This window comes from Apus apus, chromosome 5 (genome assembly GCF_020740795.1).
Source record: "Apus apus isolate bApuApu2 chromosome 5, bApuApu2.pri.cur, whole genome shotgun sequence".
NCBI lineage: Eukaryota > Metazoa > Chordata > Aves > Apodiformes > Apodidae > Apus > Apus apus.
This window is the reverse complement of record NC_067286.1, coordinates 1-21702: the sequence shown is the minus strand read 5'-3', so window position 1 is coordinate 21702 and position 21702 is coordinate 1. Positions and strand designations below refer to the sequence as shown.

Here is a 21702-nt window from a genome sequence, read left to right as displayed (position 1 = left end):
ACTTGTGGGTGTAGACGCACAGATACCTGAAGCCTGCTCTTTTGGAGAACATTTCCTGAAAAGGTATTGACTGTGACTGTTTCTACAGTCTTCACTTACTTGGTTTCACAGGCGTTTTCCCAGCTGTAAAGAAGGAAAGAGAAACCAGGCAGGAATCACTGGGTTATTCTGCCACCTATAAGGCCAGGCTAGTTCAGCACTTAGACCCTGTTATTATGGAGCTCTAATCAACGTTGCATAATTCTGCCTGGGGCTTTTACTTGTCTTCATGTTAATCAAAACTTTATTTTTCTCAGTGAAATAGTCATCGGCATTATTTCTGTTTGCATATGATAATAGATGTTTTTTTCTCATTTTTTGAGGACAGGGGAGTAGCTCTAAAGCCATGAAGATTTCAGGAAGAATAACTTAAAATTGTGTTTTCCTGTGTAAGAGTCATCTAGTTTCAGAGTGGGTGGTATCACACTGACATATCCTTGGTGCTGCCTCTAGGCATATCAAGGATGAGCGTCATTAGGAGCAGTCAACATGGTTTTACCAAGGGGAAGTCATGTTTGACCAACAAGAAAAACCAGCACTCAGAATATTGATGGAAAAATAATTGTGAACAATTTCAGAACTTCACAGACTTGTTTATAAGACTTACTTATTTGAAAAAGTGACACACTTGTTGCTAATCAATTAATAACGCATTATTTTTCACTTCATAATGGAGTCATAAGCTGCTGTTGTCAGACCCTGATCTCTGGGAGGCTCTTTCCAGAAAATAATGCATAGGAATAGGATCATCCTCTAGGAAAGCTGGAAACACTGTGGTTCATAAGTTGGATTTTTTTGTGGAGTAAAACCTGGCCGTGTTGGGCAAGCCTCCTGGAAATACCCTTGATTTCCTAGGAACTTGCTGGAGAAATCCCAAGGCAGACTGACCATGACACCTGAAGCAGATACCAGCCACAGGTGTGTTCAGATGCTGAACAAATATTTCTCATACTCCCTTTCAACTGCTGGAAACCTGCCAGAGGTAAATCCCATCTTTAATTTCTGGAGCTTTGCTGTTTTCCTTATTTTTCTGTCTAAGGTGCATGATCTGAGGTGTTAATTTGAACTTGGACTGGAAGATGCAGTGAAAATACTCATCTTTATGCAGAAAGCAACCAGGGAAGACATTCCCAAGTGTAAGTGTGGTAATTAGTAAGATTGTAGTGATAAGAAAATTACAGTTTCTTCTGGAAATCACTAACAAGTTACAACCAAAGAAGGAAGTGGATGTCAGGATAAGGGATCCTATGACCATATGGCATTGGAAGACATGGATTAGGATTTCTCTCTGTGGTTTGGCTTGACAAAAGCAGTGTGGAAAAGACAGCTGAGGAGGTTCTGCTCCTCTGTCTCATGACAGAAGAGGAAAATGCATAATGAAATGTGAAACTCTGAAGTAGCTCAGTGAGTTTCCATGTTCTGCTTATTATAGGGCCAAGTGAAATTCCCCATATAGATTCTGTGCTTTAAAAAGCAACAGTTCAGATGAACAAAACTGATCTCAGCTGATGCATTTCTTTACCAAGTGGGGTTCTATGGTCTCTTTGAGCAGTCTATCAGCTGAACTGCTGGGATTTTCCATTTATTCTTTTCTTTTTAAGTTGATTTTACATGACTAAGAGTGAGTTATGTGGAAAATCAACTCCAGGAAGCTTATCTCAGTGAAACCCAAGAAAAGGTAACATGCATAAATTAGGATGAACTATATCCCGAGATAAACTTTATTAATCAGGTTAAAAGAAGATACAGAGACCTGAGAGTATTTTAATGTTACATAAATAACTTTTAATGTATATAACAGCATTGCCTGACTTGGTTTGTTTCTCCATGCAGAAAAACTCATAGGTATGTAAAGCAAAAAGCTCTGGTCTTAAGAGGCAGTATGGGTTACTTTAATATATGCCAATTGGTGTGGGGAGAAATTCATTCTGTTGTAGTAAAGACATCTCCATCTTAATAGACCTAGCAGACTTTATTTGTTTACAAAAGCTTTAGTACCAAAAAATACATAAATAAAAGAGGCTAGAAAAACATATTAGAAATCTTAGTCTGTACTGGCAAAGGATTCTTGTGACAATTTTGAATAAAGATTTTCCAGAATTTGGTGGGAGGCTGGGGGGAGAAAAAGAAATTTACCTGGAAAACCATGCTGACTGCAAGAGGAAGAACACCAGTTGGCATCTGATTTTTTTTTTTTTTTTTTTTTTAACTGATTTTTGTTACCTAACCAAACACTTTCACTTACTGGTTTTATCAAAGCTAAAAGAAATTGTCAAAACATCCCACACTAATTTGAAATTCATTTGTTGTCTAATCTAAAATACTCTAAAATAACCTCTGTCTCTGAGCAGGGCTTGGCCTGCTAAAGTCACAGCTCTGATCTTGAGGGAGTGAGTCCTCAGAGAAGAGCAGGGACAGGACTGATGTCATTCACAACATTTTTCCCTGGCTGCCTGGAGCCTGATAGCTGGTTCCAGCTCTTCTACCTTCAGTAGGGATCAGTGGGAATCTCAGCAGGAGGTTTAAACACCCCCATCTGTCTCCCAGCAAAGGTCTGCTGCTGTGTGTTCACATCTCCTTCACACTTTCCCTGCTCCTGCATTTTCTCCAAGATCTCTTCTCCTCCTCCTTTGAGGAAGATGCCAGAGTGACAGTAACAAAAGCTGGAACCTTTGGTAAAAATACATTCAATATTTCTGCATGTCATGGACTTCTAGGCAGTGTTAGGTGCTTGCTACAGCTACAGCCATCTCCAGGTTTTCTCTTAACTTTCTGCAAGGGAGCTGTGCACAGTGGTAAATAGCATGATGCAAATCAGACTCACCATAAACTCCTGTGAGATGGGCAGTTGTTGTACAGAGCATCTTTGAAAGGGGAGCAAAAGCAAAGCTCAAGGGATGACATGATACCTCTCTAATGGTTTCCTGACTGATTTGCATGTATGCAGATTTATGCATTCTGTTTGTATGTACTTGTTTCCCAAAGCTCTGTATGATTCATTTATTTCATCCTGGTTTTGTAGTAGCTTGAAATTTATCCATGCACTGTTCAGGATCTGGTCCTATTGCCCTCAAAAGTGTTGAGGTTCCTCAATCACATTCAGCTGTTCCCCCTAAATGACTTCTTCAGGATCAGGTTGAAAGCACCTGAAGAACAGAAACAGTCTTTTCTTATGCTGTACTGACAGGTACATTTTCACTTTGTCAGTTGAAAGGTAACTAGGTCCACAGATGAGGATCTGGAGGAATGGTTCAAGATGCAGCTTCTCCCAGCTCAGATGCATTACACAGACTTGCAGACTGCTGCTGAGGCAATCCTTTTTTTACTTTCCCTCAACAGAAGAATTCAAAGCTCTTCTAATCGCAGGCGACCTTGAAAGGTTCTTCCTGGAGAAATTAAGTGGACAAATTAAAATGCAGCTTTCATGGCATTTTCACTGACACCTCTTGTGCCTGGAGGTCAAATGTTTTCATTTATTTATGGAGCTTTGCATTGTTATACTGAAGTAGAATTACTATTTTTTTTATTATTATTTTTATTTTTTAATTTAGCAGTGGATAACACCTGCTTTGAAACCAGAGGAGTCAGTTAATAAAGGATGGGGAGTTATCAATAAAATGTTGGAATGATTGAATTATTTTCATTGAAACTGGAATTTGTTTAGCTTTTCCCTATGTCCTCTTCTTAAGCTAACTTAAGATCTCATTTTTTCCCTTTTTTTTTAATTTATATCTTGAGTTGTTATAAAGAAGTCAATTAGAGAGGCTCAAAATTGCCATTACTAGGCTCTGTGTTAGTTGCATATAATGATTAAAATTCTATGTGTTTTTCTGAATTCTTCATTGCTACATGTCTGCTTCAGGTTTTGCTTAAAAAATTCTTTCTATGTTTGGCAAAAATAGCACAGTGACCAGAGAGTGGGTGGCAGAAGTGCTGGGTTGATTGCCAGTGAACCTTGGTAAGAGCTGAGGAACAGTCTGAGTTGTCTTGATTTGGTGCCTACGAATATTTTGAGCAGGAAAAAAAAAAAATAATTCCCTTATAATAGAAGAATTCTGGAGCTGGATGTGCTGTGAGGAACAGGACATAGGTACCTGGAAAGCAAGACTTGCTGGGCTTGTCTGGAAGTGTGTTGATGTATCTGCCTGCTTCCCTGCTGCTGCAGCTCTTTGCTTCACATCGATTGATCAGGAACCCATGTGTCGCTGCTGTCCCAGCAGCCTTCCCGGGCCTGGCTTAGTGAGAGAGCAAATGTGGTTTCTGAGAGCTCAGGAGAAAAAATAAACCCACAAAGGCAGGAGGCAGCTCGTTGTTGGGCCTGGTCTCCTGCAGGAGGTTTTGCCAGCAGGGATCCTCTCCCTGCAGGTGGCTCAGCTCCTGTGCGGAGCAGCTCACCTGGAGGGAGCTGCGTCCCTCTGGGCACGGGATGCAGGAACCTGCTGCCACCCTGGGGCTGGCCCCGGGTGCCCTGAGCTGTGACAGTGGAGCAGGCACCAGGCCCCTGGGATCTTCCATCCCTGGGGCCACCTCTAGCCCGAGTACCCACGAGGGGCAATGGCAACAGGAGATGGTACCATAGCCCCCCTGTGACAACAGCCCCTGCCCAGAAAGCCCTGCCCTCGGGGGTCACCTGGACACCCGTGTCCACCCTGCTCGGTTCACTGTCTGCAGTGAGGAGGAGGAAGGCTGCAGGCTGTCCCTCCTTCCCACGCAGTCAGGTTCCCCCAGCCAGAAAGGCTCCTGCCCCCCAAGTGCTTTTTGTGCCTTTTGGTCAGGGAGCAGGGATGGCCTCACTCAGCCTGGTCCAGCTGCTGGACCTTGCCCTAAGGACACCTGCTTTTGGGGCTGTCCAGTATTGGGCCCTGTAGCAGCTGCTGCTGACCCTTCTCCAGCTTTTCTGAATATTCCTTCACTTTGATTGGAAAATTCCCAGCCCTCCCTGCTGAAATAGCCTGACAGATCTTAGTGGCCTATTCAATGTACACAAAAGTGCCCTAGTTAGGTCTAAAACTTGAAATAGCAGGAATAAATAGTTACATACTGAAGATGTGAATTGAAACTAAGCCAATTAGGCAAGAATAAAAACGGCACAAAGGAGGAAGGTATTTGATTTGCTTTACTTTCTGCGTCTAGTATGCACATGTACCAGATCAAAGATAAAAGACTAATTTCTACCCGACAGGCTGATCTGGACAGGTGGTGCTGTACTGTCTGAAAGATTGTGCCAGTGAAATAGCTGGTCTTTATTTGGCAGATCTTTCCTCTTCACAGTGACATCCTCAGAGTGATCTGATGAGGCAAAGCTAAATTGTGTCTGTCGCCTGTTAAAAACATGTCCCGGGAAGGAAAACTGCAGCAGGTATCTCTGTAAGTATCATTCAGTCCCAAATTCCAGTTTTTTGTTGTTTTTTTTTAACCAGAACTCCCGATCCATCATTAGCATCTCAACAGATGGATTCCTGGAAGCTGCCTGCATTATCGACAGTATCAGACACGTAACTGCCCCATACATAGTCTTGCCCCAAACCCAAGAAGTTTACTGCACAGCCAGATTTATCAGGAAAACACGGACAAGTTGACTTGCAGCCTGAGTGCACCCCAGGGGGGATTGTTCTGAGAGGCCTGGAAGAATCTGGGCAAGGTGTGGCTGTCTCACTACTAAAAAATACCTTTGTTTTACTTCTAGGAGAGAAATCTCAACATAGAATCACAAGTAGGTGATAAGGGCAGCAGGAGTTGTGGCTCTTTTTTTGAGGACAGCCCAACAATGCTCTCAGAAATTACAGATGCAGGAGCCCCTGGCAAATGGTTTAAATGACAAAGAGGATACATCAAGAAATCTTCAACTGTTCTTTTATTTCTTAGAAGGACTAACAGCTCTCCAAGTATTTCAAGTCCTTTTGCTCAGAGCGATAAGGCCCGCAGGGAGAACCTATTGAGGCTGCTGGGTTCTTCAGTGTCCTAAACCGGGAGCCTAAACACTGCAGAAATCTGCACTTCCAGTGTTCCCTTTTTCAGGGACAGAGAGAAAAGGACATGTCTGGTCATCAGTGCATGAGGTGAACAGCTGGACCCTCTGGTTCCAGTCACCAACAGCCAGTTGTGTTTTCTCCTCACTTGTGGAAACTAAAAAAGTGAAACCAAGCTGGGTTTTTGTTGTTGTTGTTGTTGGTCTTATTTTGGTTTATTGCTTTTTTTGTTCGTTTGTGGTTTTTTTAATGTACATCAGCTATGGCTCACTCTGATGATCTTTAGTTGGCAAAGTTTTCACTGAAGTCCATAAAAAGTCAAATAATACAAGGAAGTCTCCAAATACAGATCCATTGCCTTAGTCCAGGGAGGTTATTTTCCTGTTTTGCAGAAATGTTTTCCTATAGATGTTCCTGACCTGTCTTGGGGGCACTGGACAAGGAGATTGGACCTGTCACATCTCAGGGGTATTTCATTTTACCCGAGCTGATGGCAGATCCTGTGTCCCCGAGTGTTTCACCCAGGACCTACAGAAATCCACTTGTTGCTTCTGGGGGAGGATGGGGGGAACCGGTGGGGAGCCAGGATTTCCATCTTGCACTTCACATGTTCTTCTGTCCATACAGCAAGGATGAAATACTTTGATAGTTGTGTGTCATGATCCTTAGCAGGCAGACCTGAAGCCTTTCTGAAGTGTTTAGGTAAGAGCTTCAAATCTAGAGACTTCAGTAGTACACAGAAATCACCCATCCTTACCCAGAGCACCAGAAAAGCATCTGTGAGGGTTTGTCTCAAAGGTTCATCCCATCTGTCTCTGGCAAGGGCTGATGTTAAGGCCTTAACAGAAGTTAAGAAAGTGTGGGAACACAGGCCTCTTCTGAGTACTTTCCCAGCTTCCAGGAATTTGCAGCACAGGGAGCTCCTGAGCCAGGTTTGGTTTAAATAAATGCAGTTTCTTTAAATGATATAAAGTCAATGGTAAAATTAAACCACCTAGACCGATTAGGTGGGCTGCTGTTACACCAGCCTCTGACAGGTGACTTCTCCATCCAAAGGCATCTCCCAGTGAGGGCTGTGAGCACCCAGAGGTGCCTCTGGGTGTAGTGGCTGAACAGCCGGTTTTAGAAACCCTGGTGGTTTCACAACAAACATGTTTATCCCTCTCTACAACTCCTCCATGCACACACGTTTGCAACAAGCAGCAGGCCCTGTTCAGTGCAGGGCAAATCTGGAAAACAGCCAGCTCTGAACTGCCTGATTATTTTCCCATTTCCCTTTATACGCTGCAACTCCAAATAGTGATACAGGTTTCTTCACTCTCTAGTGCTTTCATTTCTGAAGATGCCCAGTAACTTGACAGCTACTCAGAAAGGGCACAGCAAGGTCCTGCTGTAAGGTTTTCATACTGCTAAGAGGCTGTGCTGAAATTACCGGCATGAAATGACCCAGGGTTTGCTTCAGGTGCTGAAGGAGGCACCTGCAGCCACATCATGAGAACACATCACTTTTCCTAATGACATTTGGCTTTGCATTGCTTCCAGTTCAGTAAAGGAACTAGAAGTAAACTGTTTCCCCTGGTGTCTTGAAAAGGATGTCACAAACTTACTGACAGTTTCATTAACAATCTATTTAAGAACATGACTCCAGGATGCAAACAGAATCATGATGCCAGTCAGTATCAGGAAGAAAACTTAAGAGACAGCAATTGCTCTTTCAGCAATCTAAGTATTTTTGACCCTTACAGTGATCATCTTCAGCATTTTTTTTTAATTTAACTGATGCACTGGGGCTTTATAATCAGTGCTTTTGTTACTGAATTGACTAAATTTTGTTTATTTAGAGGGCCTGACCAAGACAAGGATTTTAGGAGAAACTGTTCACATCAGAATCCTATTGGGAGAGGGAGTGGGTGGTTATGTTTTACTTCAGTAGTCACAGAAACCACATGTACTAGACTAGTGGTACATACAAGTAGCTAAGGTCTAGTGTTACATAAAGAGTAAGATATTATGCTTAAGCACTTACTGTGGAAAGAATAATACATCTTGAAGCTATCACATGGTGGCCAAGGTCACAGCAACCAGTTATGCTGCTTGAATACCCCCTTCCCCTATCTCAGCTTGGTTTGAATATCAGGTACTACAATCAATAAGGTGACCGATGATTTTTGTTAAGAAATATGTATTAAGTTTTGTAACTCAAGGGGCCAATCAATGCAAAGGTTAAACTTAATGAATAATTAAAAGTGAGCACTATATGCATTTTTATGCTAGATAATTTGAACAATAGACATTGAATATATAAAAAGCCTGTTGATTGTAATGCAGCTCAGGACACGCTGGGACAAGTTATCCCCCATATCCTCGGTGTGCTAATAAGAAGGTGTCTGCTTCTCTGCATCACACTGGTGTCAATGGGTTGTTTTCCCCGTATTTGGTGACAGGAATGGAATGAAAAGTAGCAGCAGAACCTGGGTATGTGGGGCAGATATAAGGAAGGAAATGAGGGAAATGTGTACCTAGGGTGAAAGGCCAGCAGAGCTCTCAGGTGACGGGATGGGCACAGGGGTCTCGGGGAAAGCTTGTGCTGCTCAGAAGGGATGAAAGCACAGCAGGGCCAGCATGTCTCTGTCCTGGGTGGCCACAGCACACAGACAGGGGTGAGGGCAGAGTGCAGGCAGTGCTTCCCTGCATGGTGCTTGGCAGCAGTGGCACTCCCTGTCACCTGCCATTTGTGGTATTTGTGGCATTGCCAGGCAATGAGGCAGGTCCCCCACTCCCCCCTTGGCTGACAGCTTAATTTTAAGATCCTTGTGGGGAGTTCACTGCCATATCTCCTATCCAGCTACTGGCAGTGCTGGGCAGAGGGAAGCAGGGAAGGGTGAGACAGGCTGCACGTGTCCCAGCCGTTGATGGGAATACTAGTCCCTCCTTGAGTAGGAGACAGTTTAAAGCCACTTTCAGGAAGGACACGCACTCGAGGAGCGTGTCTTGGCCATCCATTTATCGAGAAGGATTCTTAGCACAGGCAGTCAGCTGCAAAGGAGTAGAGTTATGTGCTGATGAACGACGACTGGTCAGAGCTCTCACACTCCAGAGCACTCATGAAACTAACACAGCCCGTACAGACAGAGCGCGGTACGAGAGTGCCCTCTTTTGTTCTAGTGAGGCTTTCCGAGCTCTAAGGGAATCCTGCACGTAAGAAAAGCTGCACAGCCCTGGAAGGCGCCTCTCAGAGCGGGAAGTGTCAGGTAGCAGGGGAGGCTGAAGAAGCCGGGAGGGTGAGTTACAGAGCACTGAGACTGGAGGGACAACACAGGGACAATCGGGAGACACGTGCATCCACAGGCAGAAAGGGGAGCAGGCAGAATCTCTGCATTACTCTGGCCAGGAAAACGGCTGAACTGTGATATCAGCAGGCTCTAAGGTAATGCATGGCTCTGGCACAGCAAAGAGTCTGAGAAAAGGTGAGAGAGCTCTGTGGCATAGCATAGGAACATAAGAAATACCAGCGGGTCTGATGAAGCTGGGCACTCTGTGGGTGGGACAGCCTGCTCCCGTCTTCCCCATCCTCCAGATCAAGGTGTCAGGGGGTGCAGGGAGCTGGTTGTCCCATCACTCGGGTGATGAATGGACTTTAAATACAACTCTGAATTTCTCTGCAGTCCTCAGGAAAGAGATCAAAAATTAAACATTCCGAGGGAATGAGCGAGGTGCCAGCGTGCAGCCTGCGCTCCGCTCTCCGGCTCGCAGGAACCCCGGGCGCTCCGGGCCGGGGCCGCCCCCGTCGCTGTCCCCGCCTGCCCCGTCGCTGCCGCCGCCCCCGCCGCTTCGAGCCGCCCGCGGCGGCAGGTCCCGTTCCGCTGGGGGGGAGCCGGGCCGGGGCAGCCCCGGGGCAGCGGGGGCAGGGGAGCGGGGCAGGGGGCGGACACCGCCGGGCACGGGCGCCGGGCACCTCCCCGCCCGGCCAGAGCCCCCCTGAGCCTCCCCCGGCCCCGCTCGCCCCGGGCAGCCCCAGCCCCTCCCCTGCAGCCGCTCCCCGAGCCCCCTCCTGCCCCGCCCGCTGCCCGCGGAGCGTGTCCAGAAGCCCCGCGCGAGGAGGGCCCGGCCGGGGCAGCTGCGGGAGCGGCGGGCACCGCTGCTGCTTTCCCTCTCCGGGGCCGCGCTTGCCCCTTCCTGCCCCGGGGATGCCCGTTTGCATCTTGCCCGGCTCTGACACAGCGAGACCAGTAATTCTGAGATCCCTTTCATCAGTCTCTTCACCGAGTAGTCCTCGAGAGATCTTTCCACGGGCGGTTTCTCGTGGGCAGGTCCTCACTGCTGTCTTTTCCGTCCCCGCCCCGGGGCGTGTCCCCAGAGGCAGGTGACAGGACCAGCTGCTGCTCCCCCAGCCCTTAATTCCAGCTGGTGTTCCAGCTGCCCCTATTCCCAGGGGATTGTGGGGAGGGCCCTGGGCGGGGCCCGGGATATATGAGCCCCCGCCTGTGGCCGGGGAGCTCAGTCTGCTCTGGGGCTGTGCCGGGGTGGGGGGGCTGAGGCTGGGGTCTCTGCTGGGGCTGCAGCTGGTGGAGCTTTAGAGCTGTTTGAGTGTGTTTTGAAGCTCCTTGGAACAGGGGCACCCGTGTTGTGCAAGAGGCTCTGGGTAAGCAGTGTATGTTGTCAGAAGGATGTTGGTTGCCTGCAGCTTTTTCTGCTGGTGGTAACTTCATATGGGCTGTTTTGGGGTGAGAAGGTGGTTTAACATTCTGTGGTGCATCTTTCTTTTTTGCAGGTGATGAGGGACCTGCTGACTGTGGGACTCGTGGAGTTGATGAACTGTGGAGCTTTCTTTAAAGGAGGATGTCCTGAGACCTGTGGCCCCTGAAAGCTAAGTTGAGGGATGGGTGCTGGGGGGGGACAAAGTTGGGAATTGCAGGGAGGGGTTTTAAAGTCAAGAGCTGGGGAGAGGGCTGTCTGGGAACTGTCCCTTTGGGCAGGTAAAGGCAGTGGGTTACTCTTCAGCTTGATGTCAGTGTGTGCCAGGCAGGGCAGCTCCAGCCTGCGTGTGTCATGGTGTAGTTTGTGTGGTCTGTTGTCTTTTGTGTCTCAAACCCTCCTTGGGTCCCAGTCTCCTCTTTGTGCTCCAGGAGCACAGCACTCGCCTTGCAGCCCATCCTTAGGTCTTGAGCATCATCTGTGCTCACTCTCGTAGTGCCCGTGGGGCGCTGCTTTTCTTGCCTGAACTCAAAAGCCCCGCTGGGCCTCGCGACTCGGGTGTCTCCTCTTGATCCTCTTTTTGCGCCGGTGTTGCGGTCGGTGTCGTCAGCCCCGCTCTGGAGGCTTCTCTTTCACAGGGAGAATCTCTTTTTTTTTCTGGGCATTCTTCCCTGTGTCCTTGCATTCTTGGGTCTTGCCAAGGCTTCTCGTGCATCCGTCTGTTTCAGTTCTGACTGTAGCTTCTTGTCATGGTTTGCAATGTTTGACCTTTCTCTGGGGCTGCCTTACGGGCTCCTTACTGCTGAAATCACGAGTGAATTGAGTATAGGAATATTGGGACTAATGTGTTAATTAAAGGGATATCAGTTCAAATTGCATGCCTGTTAAAGACTTGTGCAAACTGACCACTGCTTGACCTAAGCGACTTGACTTTGGACTGGACTTGTGACTTGACTTAGCCTGAGTATCTGGAGTGATGAGGCCTTAGGCTGCCATTCTAATTAATCTTCAGCTGAACTCCTGTGATGAGCCTTAGTTAGACCTTGACTCTACCAGCTGTAATAATATGGAAACAAGATGTGGGCAAGATAATTACTCAAGACGATCTTCTGAACTGGGAAGATGCATTGACTGAAAGTTAAGTGGGAGCAACTGGACAAAAGCAGAATGTGGAAGACTTTTCCAGCTGAGAAACAAGTGGAAGAGAGCAAGACTGGAAGCACCCAGCTCGAGCTGCAGTAAACTGGTTCTGTGGCAGAACTGAGGGTCTGAGCTTCTCTCTCAGGTTGGAGGTGAAGACTGGATCCAGCTGCACCTAGGCTCTGCCCTGAGAAGAAGCTGAGAAACCAAGGAGGTCCTGTCTGAAGCTCACAACTCGAAAGGAGGGACTTTCTGGACTCTTCAGCACTCATCTCCTGCTTGCGGTCCTGTATGTCTTGCCACCTGGTGGCATCTGCATTGGAGAAGGAGTTTTTTTGTTGCTGAGAGTTTCCTCTCATGCTTGTGTCACATCCTTTGTGTTTGTGTGTTGTGTCTCTGTGCTGTTGGGTTGGAGCTGCTCTCTCTGGAGCCTGTAGCAACTGTGGGGTTGGGAGAAGAATAGCAAGGAGAGCCTGTGGTTTGTGTTGCTGTGCTGCCTGTGCCTGTTGGGGTGCAGATAGAGCATTTGAAGTGAAGTAGCAGCCCTCAGCAGGGGAAGGTGGCCATTTTCATAGTGTTTTTGAGAGGGGGTGGCTGGAGCCACCTGGGAGAGGCTGCTGGAGCCATAGCCAAGCAGGTTGGGTGTCCAGGTTGTTAAGGCCTGAATGTGTGGGGCGTAATGTTAACTTGGTTTTTAGCTCCCTTGTAGGTAGTTAGGATCTCGAAGATGTTCCTAAATGAGAATCTCTGGAATTGCATCCGGCTGATTGCTTGTTACTGCTTTTTCAGATGCAGGGAGAGGAGCCACGCAGCAGAGGGTGATGGAGGAGAGGAGCAGAGCGCGGTGAGGAGCTGGGTCGGTGCGTATTGAAGAGTCTGGGTGAGTTGTCCCCTGGGTTGTGAGGGAAGGTGTGAGTGGTGCCTCTATCAACTGGCTCATGGTTTGGGTTTGTTTTGTAGGTGCAAAGCACGGAGGGAAGCGGGAGATCTGCACTGGAGGTGACTCGAGCAAGGTCAGTGACAATTAGCAGGCTGAACTGGCAGTTGTTTTCCAGGTGTTGTGTTGTCAGTGTGTGATGAGCATCCCTTGTTTGTGTTTTCCAGGCGGCACACAGGGCTGGACGTGGCAACCTGTGACCATCAGAGGCCAGACAGGTGAGCCACAAAGGTGAGAGTGGTAGATGGGAATAGCTGTGGGCAGGCTGTGGGCTCGGGCAGTGTCTCAGCATGTGCTGTTTGCTTCAGTTTTGCAGCCTTGGAGCAGTGGAGCAGCATGCCAACGGGCCATCTGTGGAGATGACACAGGCGTCAGCCAGGTTGGTGTCTAGGAGAAAGTTACCTGTGGGAACTCAGTGAAGCATCTACCTTTTGGGTGTGTAGGTGCTGTGCAGGCTGCCGTTGGGGTTGGGTGGGTGTTTGGGGTGAGCCAGGGTGGTAGCAAGGAGGGTCGTGGTACTTGTCACAAGCACAGCAGTGATTTGGGTCTTTTGGTATCTTAGATGCCACAAGCAAGGATGGCCTCAGCATCTGATTCTGGAACCAGCAGGTGAGGAGAACACCATGGGGGTTCTGAGCAGGGGATATTGAAGAGGTTGGCAGTGGCTGATGTGATGCTTATCAGTACTAATTGTGAGTTTGTCGTTGTTTTTCCAGATCACTATGAGGAGCCTGGCGATGGCAGGAACATCCCGGCAAGGATGGCTTGTCGAGGAGGAAGGCTGCGGAGCCCTGGCCATCTGAAAGCTAAGTGGAGGGGCTGGGAGGAGGGGACAAGGTTGGGGATTGGAGGGGGGGTTTTCAAAGTTGGTGTAGGGGAGAGGACTGGCAGGGCACAGTCCCCTTGGGGCAGGCAAAGGGAGCGGGTTACTCTTCAGCACAATGTCAGCGTGTACAGGGCAGGGCAGCTCCAACCTGTGTCTGGCGTGTACTTCGTGTCGTCTGTTTTCTGTGTCTTAGACTGTATGTTCCTTGGGTCTTGGTGCCTCCATAGCTCGGTGACCAGCAGGCACCTCGGTAGCCCTCCCAAGAGTCCAGAATGCATCACTTCACTGGCACAGAGCCTGTTGAGCCCTTCTCATCTCACAATTACAGCTTGATGCGTGGATCTCTTTGGCGTGTGTCACTTGCTGGCTGTTCCTGAGCGTTCATCTCTTGCGGTGGCCAGCCAGGTGCTGCCCGCAGCTCTGCTCTTGAGTCTGCTGTTTCCACAGAGTCATTTTCTGGGGTTTCATCCCCATGTCCTCACTGGTCTTGGGTCTTCGAGCATGGCTTCTCACACATCCCTTATTCTGGCTTTGATGGCAGCTTTCTCTTGTGTGTGGCTGCAATCTCCTCTCCTTGGCAGGTCTGCTTTAGAGCATCCGTGCCATCGTGGCACCGTAGGGCTTCTCTGCCAGCATCATCTTCCCTATGGGAATCTTTTACTGAGCAAGGACAAGAGACTTATAGAAAGTTACAAAGGTCTTGTGAAACAAAGATCCTGATCTTGTTGAAACAAGAAGATGGGGAAGCACGTGCTTTTCTTAAAATGTGGCAGAATTGCCGAAGTTGCTGTAGCTGAGCGACGTCTGCTCGTGACAAAATCAACAATATGGAAACCAGACCTTCAGCATTTAGGCTGCCCACCTCCAACTGAAGACCTACGCACTGTGTGTGCTGTACCTTGAAATCAGAGTGAGAAATTCACTAACCAATCAGAGTAGAATAACCGTGAATATGTATTAGGTGGAGCAAACTAACCAAAAGTGTGTGAATGTGTAGAGTTTTGTGACTTCAGGGGGCAGCTTTGTGTCTTACCGCCTCTCGCCCTGTGTTTGCCTAAATGAATGAAATAAATGAAAATACCTTGGCTCTGTATGTATTTTGGCATCTTGCATAGTAGGTGAATGACCCCACTTTTGGTATAATGAGGTATAACACTCGGGGTGTCCGTGTGTAGTCCTGGTCTGTGTGTGAGGGTTGGAGCTGCCCTGCCCAGGGATGCAGCAGTACTGATGACAGGGTAGTGTAGCTTTATGGGGGTGTGGAAGTAAGTTGGTTTGGACCAGTTCTGTTGGCAGAGACCATACGGTCCATCTCTGGGCAAACAGGTGTAGGCAGCTGCCACAGTTGTGTTCACTTTTCTTTATGGTCCGGGGCTAGGATTGGATCCAGCCGCACCTAGACTCCTCTGAGAAGGAGTTTAGAAAGCAAGGGGGTCCAGTCTGAACCTCGTGACTGGTTGGGAGCAGCAGTTAGTGTGGAAGGGGAGCGGGTCAGATCTGGAAGGTGCCTTAGCTTGCACAGATGGGGCTCCCTAGCTGGCTTTTCTTCTTCTAGCTGTAGTGAGAAGGTATATGCAAAAGGCAGAGAGACCTCTGGCCTCACCAAGCTACCTGTGGCTGTGCAGGTGACTTGCTTTACAGGGTGTGTTTGTGTTGTTTCAGATGCAGAGCAACAAGCAGCAAGGCCAAGGGCACGGAAGAGGGGAGCAGAGTGCCGGCTGAAGAAGGACAGGCATCCAGCTCCGGAGTATCGGCAGGACAGCTGGTGGTTCTGACAAGCTTGAGCTTCTCTGGCTGGATTTTCTGGGTGCAAATCCAAGTGTGAAGTGAGATGTTATCAGCAGAGCGGCCTCTGGCAAGGTGAGTGATGGATGGGGTGCTGAAGCAGCAGGTTTGAGGTGCAGTGTTATGCAGAGGGACAAGCCAAAAGGCACGGAGGGAGCAGAGCGCTGGAAGGTGAGTTGGGCGACGGTGTTGGAGGGAAGAAGCAAGTGGTGGCTGTGTTGGCTGCCTTCTAGGTGTTGGGGTTTTTATTTTGGAGGCACAAAGCCAGGAGCAGAGCAGGACATCAGCACTGCAGGTGACTTGGGGGAGGTGAGCAGTGACTAGTGGGCTGAAGTAGCAGGTGTTTTTCAGGTGTCATGTTGTCAGTTGTTTTAGGAGCATCCCTTGGTTGTGTTCATAGGTGGTACACAAGCCCTCCTAGTCCCCTGGGGTCCCCACCTGGATGGTTCAGGATGGCCTGGTGCTGTGCATTGCATTTCCAGAGACAAACAGCAGCTTGGCAGCTTGTGGTCAGGACTCTGGAGAGATTTGGGAAGGCCCCAGAGCACCTTCTGCATCCTCTCACAGTCAGCATGTGAGTGAAGTGATGCAGGATTCCCACCTCCGTGCCGGTCCCGCATGTCATCCTCTTCCCCCGTGGTTCCAGGCTGTCAGCATGGGAGAGACTTGCTTCCCCTCCAGGTCTAAGTGTTTCCCAGTGCATGAGGGACCTGCCACAGAACCTAAGCTTTCCTATTGCATTGATTGAAGAGCTGCATAACACTTAGAGCCTGGTGTAGGTTGGCTTCTTCCTGCTAAGAAGCCATTTCTTCACAAAATGCTTTTATTTGTCTAAGATGGAGACATACAAGTAGCGGTGACCAGATCTGTGCTGGAAAATGGACTTGATGGAAAGTACCAAACTTCTCTTTTGTTGCAATCCGTAATGATTTTTTTGGCCTCAAATGTTTTTTGTGCTGCTTCTCAAACACACTTTCCCAGCCTTTTTTTAAATGTAAGCAGACATTGATAGAAAAACCAGCACTCAGAATATTGATGGAAAAATAATTCTGAACAATTTCAGAACTTCACAGACTTGTTTATAAGACTTACTTATTTGAAAAAGTGACACACTTGTTGCTAATCAATTAATAACACATTATTTTTCACTTCATAATGGAGTCACAAGCTGCTGTTGTCAGACCCTGATCTCTGGGAGGCTCTTTGTAGAAAATCATGCATAGGAATAGGATCATCCTCTAGGAAAGCTGGAAACACTGTGGTTCATAAGTTGGATTTTTTTGTGGAGTAAAACCTGGCCGTGTTGGGCAAGCCTCCTGGAAATACCCCTGATTTCCTAGGAACTTGCTGGAGGAATCCCAAGGCAGACTGACCATGACACCTGAAGCAGATACCAGCCACTGGTGTGTTCAGATGCTGAACAAATATTTCTCATACTCCCTTTCAATTGTTGGAAACCTGCCAGAGTTAAATCCCATCTTTAATTTCTGGAGCTTTGCTGTTTTCCTTATTTTTCTGCCTCAGGTGCATGATCTGAGGTGTTAATTTGAACTTGGACTGGAAGATGCAGTTAAAATACTCATCTTTATGCAGAAAGCAACCAGGGAAGACATTCTCAAGTGTAAGTATGGTAATTAATAAGATTATAATCATGAGAAAATTACAGTTTCTTCTGGAAATCACTAGCAAGTTACAACCAAAGAAAGAAGTGGATGTCAGGATAGGGGATCCTATGACCATATGGCATTGGAAGACATGGATTAGGATTTCTGTCTGTGGTTTGGCTTGACAAAAGCAGTGTGGAAAAGACAGCTGAGGAGGTTCTGCTCCTCTGTCTCATGACAGAAGAGGAAAATGCATAATGAAATGTGAAACTCTGAAGTAGCTCAGTGAGTTTCAGTGTTCTGCTTATTATAGGGACAAGTGAAATTCCCCATATAGATTCTGTGCTTTAAAAAGCAACAGTTCAGATGAACAAAACTGATCTCAGCTGTTGCATTTCTTTACCAAGTGGGGTTCTATGGTCTCTTTGAGCAGTCTATCAGCTGAACTGCTGGGATTTTCCATTTATTCTTTTCTTTTTAAGTTGATTTTACATGACTAAGAGTGAGTTATGTGGAAAATCAACTCCAGGAAGCTTATCTCAGTGAAACCCAAGAAAAGGTAACATGCATAAATTAGGATGAACTATATCCCGAGATAAACTTTATTAATCAGGTTAAAAGAAGATACAGAGACCTGAGAGTATTTTAATGTTACATAAATAATTTTTTATTTATATAACAGCATTGCCTGACTTGGTTTGTTTCTCCATGCAGAAAAACTCATAGGTATGTAAAGCAAAAAGCTCTGGTCTTAAGAGGCAGTATGGGTTACTTTAATATATGCCAATTGGTGTGGGGAGAAACTCATTCTGTTGTAGTAAAAATATCTCCATCTTAATAGACCTAGCAGACTTTATTTGTTTACAAAAGCTTTAGTACCAAAAAATACATTAATAAAAGAGGCTAGAAAAACATATTGGAAATATTAGTCTGTACTTGCAAAGGATTCTTTTAACAATTTTAAATAAAGATTTTCCAGAATTTGGTGGGGGGGAGAAAAAGAAATTTACCTGGAAAACCATGCTGACTGCAAGAGGAAGAACACCATTTGGCATCTGATTTTTTTTTTTTCCTGTTTTTTGTTACCTAACCAAACACTTTCACTTACTGGTTTTATCAAAGCTAAAAGAAATTGTCAAAACATCCCACACTAATTTGAAATTAATTTGTTGTCTAATCTAAAATACTCTAAAATAACCTCTGTCTCTGAGCAGGGCTTGGCCTGCTAAAGTCACAGCTCTGATCTTGAGGGAGTGAGTCCTCAGAGAAGAGCAGGGACAGGACTGATGTCATTCACAGCATTTTTCCCTGGCTGCCTGGAGCCTGATAGCTGGTTCCAGGTCTTCTACCTTCAGTAGGGATCAGTGGGAATCTCAGCAGGAGGTTTAAACACCCCCATCTGTCTCCCAGCAAAGGTCTGCTGCTGTGTGTTCACATCTCCTTCACACTTTCCCTGCTCCTGCATTTTCTCCAAGATCTTTTCTCCTCCTCTTTTGAGGAAGATGCCAGAGTGACAGTAACAAAAGCTGGAACTTTTGGTAAAAATACATTCAATATTTCTGCATGTCATGGACTTCTAGGCAGTGTTAGGTGCTTGCTACAGCTACAGCCATCTCCAGGTTTTCTCTTAACTTTCTGCAAGGGAGCTGTGCACAGTGGTAAATAGCATGATGCAAATCAGACTCACCATAAACTCCTGTGAGATGGGCAGTTGTTGTACAGAGCATCTTTGAAAGGGGAGCAAAAGCAAAGCTCAAGGGATGACATGATACCTCTCTAATGGTTTCCTGACTGATTTGCATGTATGCAGATTTATGCATTCTGTTTGTATGTACTTGTTTCCCAAAGCTCTGTATGATTCATTTATTTCATCCTGGTTTTGTAGTAGCTTGAAATTTATCCATGCACTGTTCAGGATCTGGTCCTATTGCCCTCAAAAGTGTTGAGGTTCCTCAATCACATTCAGCTGTTCCCCCTAAATGACTTCTTCAGGATCAGGTTGGAAGCACCTGAAGAACAGAAACAGTCTTTTCTTATGCTGTAATGACAGGTGCATTTTCACTTTGTCAGTTAAAAGGTAACTAGGTCCACAGATGAGGCTCTGGAGGAATGGTTCAAGATGCAGCTTCTCCCAGCTCAGATGCATTACACAGACTTGCAGGCTGCTGCTGAGGTAAATCCTTTTCTTATTTTCTCCCCCTCAACAGCAGAATTCAAAGCTCTTCTAATTGCAGGGGACCTTGGGTGGTTCTTCCTGGAGAAATTAAGGGGACAAATTAAAATGCAGCTTTCATGGCATTTTCACTGACACCTCTTGTGCCTGGAGGTCAAATGTTTTCACTTATTTATGGAACTTGGCATTGTTATCCTGAAGTAGAATTTGGTGGTTGTTGTTATTATTTCTACTCCTACTGTTATTGTTACTTTCTTTTTCTCTCTTGTTCAAGTTAGCAGTTTAGATGCAGAGCAACACAAGCATGCTTGCTTTCTTTAGGAATTTCTTTCTTTCCAAATGTATTTATTTCTTTCTAAATCTTTATTTCTTAATATCTTTAAATTTCTTTATCTCTGAATTTATTTCTTCCTTTCTCTCACAATGGCTTTCTTTCTACAAAGTATCTTTTCTTTCTGGCTGCATCTTTTCTTCCTTGCTTTCTTGCCCCCTTTCCTGCTTTCGCACCCCCGTTCCGTCTGTCTTGCCAGCCTCCCCCCCCGCTTCCCCCCGGCTTCCCCCTTTTCTCGCTTCCCCCCCCCCCCCCCCTTTCTTACCCTCCCTCTTTATTTCTCTCTCGCCGTCCCCGCCGGGAGGGGGGGGGAGGGGTCGGACGGTTGGGGGGGGGGCGCCTGAGCGGGGGTCGCGCGCCTGCGGGGGGGGGGACCCGCCCGGGGAGGGGCGGGGCGGGCGGGGCGCGTGCCCCCTGCGGCGGGAAGCGCGCGGGCGTCTCGCGGGGGCGTCTCTAGCGGGGGCGGGGGGAGCAGCGGCCGCGAGCGCGGGGCGGGAAGAGTCGCGCGCCTGGGGGAGGGGGAGAGGGGAGGGGGGAGAGCGCGTGAGGGGGAGAGGAGGGCGGGAAGAGCGCGAGAGGGAGAGAGATCGATCCCTGAGGGGGAAAGGGGAAGGGGAAGAGCAGCTGAGAGGGAGAGGAGAGGGGGAAGATCCCTGAGGGGGGAAAAGATCGAACCCTGAGGGGGAGAGATCGAACCCTAACAGGGAGAGATGGATCCCTGAAGGGGGGAAAGGGGAAGAGCACCTGAGAGGAAGCAGAGAGGGGGAAGAAACCTGAGGGGGAGAGGTGGATCTCGGAGGGGTAAAGGGAAAGGGGAAGAGCACCTGAGAGGAAGAGGAGAAGGGAAAGATCCCTTAGGGCAGAAGAGCACCTGAGGGGAGAAAGAGAGGGGGGAAAGATCCCTGAGGGGGAAGGGGAAGATCCATGAGGGGAAAAGCACCTGAGGGGAGGAGGGTGGTCAGGGGGTTGGTGCAGCTTGTTGAGGATCTGAACTCTTCTGGGGATGGGCGGTCAAGGGTCGATTGTTGCCTTGGGGCAAGAGCATTGCCAGCTCCTTTGGCCACGTTCCCTGTGGTTGGGCTGGCCAGAGAGAGGGGCAACCCTGGGAGGAGGCTGAGAGCCACAGTATCCACAGCCCGGGGGAAAAGGGGGCTCCTGAAGCCGCGGTGTTGTGCTGCAGGCAGGAGGGCCAGCCCGCAAGCTGGGCTTAGGTCAGAGTCTCGGGCTCCCTGAGGTTTCTGGGGAGCGCCGAGCCGAGGGGGAGCAGCCTGTGAGCAGGGCTGTGTGCATCCCCTGCGGCTGGTGGGAGGTGCTGGGAGGGAGAGTGGGAGGGGACCCCCTGTCATCAGGCGGGTCTCTCTGGGCCTGGCCTTTCAGAGGCGTTGGGGCAGGGTTTGTGGGGCAGGGGGTCTGCTCCCCCTGTCCTTGAGTCTGGAGCCTTGTCCCCCTGTCTCCACCTCCTGGCTGCTGAGTGCTGATCCTTGTCATGGGGGGGAAGGCCGAGCTGTCTGGCTCCCCGGGTGTCGCAAGCAGGGCTGAGCAGCCTCTTTGGCTGCTGCTTGGCTTGCCCGGCTGCATTTGCCCAGGGTGCCCCCCTCGGAGCCCACCTCCAGCACCGTCTGGAACTCGGCAGGCACCCGGAGCCGTGATCGGATGAGAGAAGCAGATTGGCGAGGTTTTTTCCTGGGGGGGCTGTGGTGTGGGGGGTGGTCGCTTCTTGATAGGGGATGGGGGGTAGGAGTAGGAGGAGGGCCAGGGATCAGGTGGTGCTGTGCAGAGCTTCTGTGCAGGGGCCGGCTCAGCACCCCTCTGTCCTCCAGGCAGAGGAGCAGGGACTTCTGGGTCTTGACCTTGTCCTTCTGTTTTGACAGCAGCTGCTGGTGGAGAAGAAAGAAGAGTCATCCATCACGTGGGGAAGGAACCGTGAGTCAAGAACGAGCGAGAAGAGAAGAGGAGCAGAGGACTGAAGGGGAGGAAGGAGAAAGGCGCTGTGGGCAAAGGGACCTGCCTGTCACTGGAGCTGTGGTCACACAAGAGGCTTTGTTGCCTTTTGCCACCCTTTGGTCAACCAGCTTTGTCACCGCCTTTGCTACAGGATGACCTTGTGTCCATGGCCTGTCAGTTGTGGTGCTCAAAAGACTGGCAGAGAGCGCTCCCTGCACTCCAGCAGGGCCTGATGGACTTGGCCTCGGTTGGTCATGGT

At 48.4% G+C, this 21702-nt stretch overlaps 2 long non-coding RNA genes across 17 annotated transcripts; both read left to right on the top strand.

Annotated features, from left to right (window-relative positions):
• Window positions 1-5304: 5304 nt before the first annotated feature.
• Window positions 5305-6181, top strand: LOC127385350 (uncharacterized). The gene is made up of 2 exons (XR_007889655.1): window positions 5305-5406; window positions 5726-6181. It is a non-coding gene; the product is annotated as an uncharacterized LOC127385350 (long non-coding RNA).
• Window positions 6182-10580: 4399 nt separating this feature from the next.
• LOC127385349 (uncharacterized) lies at window positions 10581-21695 on the top strand. 16 transcript variants are annotated; one of them, XR_007889643.1, is made up of 10 exons: window positions 10581-10879; window positions 12633-12856; window positions 12948-12998; window positions 13089-13159; window positions 13343-13389; window positions 13497-15466; window positions 15792-15965; window positions 16732-17012; window positions 17678-19168; window positions 21371-21695. It is a non-coding gene; the product is annotated as an uncharacterized LOC127385349 (long non-coding RNA). The 16 variants fall into 16 exon arrangements; XR_007889645.1 differs by lacking the exon at window positions 10581-10879 and having other exon boundaries at window positions 10893-12703; window positions 12804-12856; XR_007889641.1 differs by lacking the exon at window positions 10581-10879 and having other exon boundaries at window positions 10893-12723; window positions 12804-12856.
• Window positions 21696-21702: the final 7 nt, after the last annotated feature.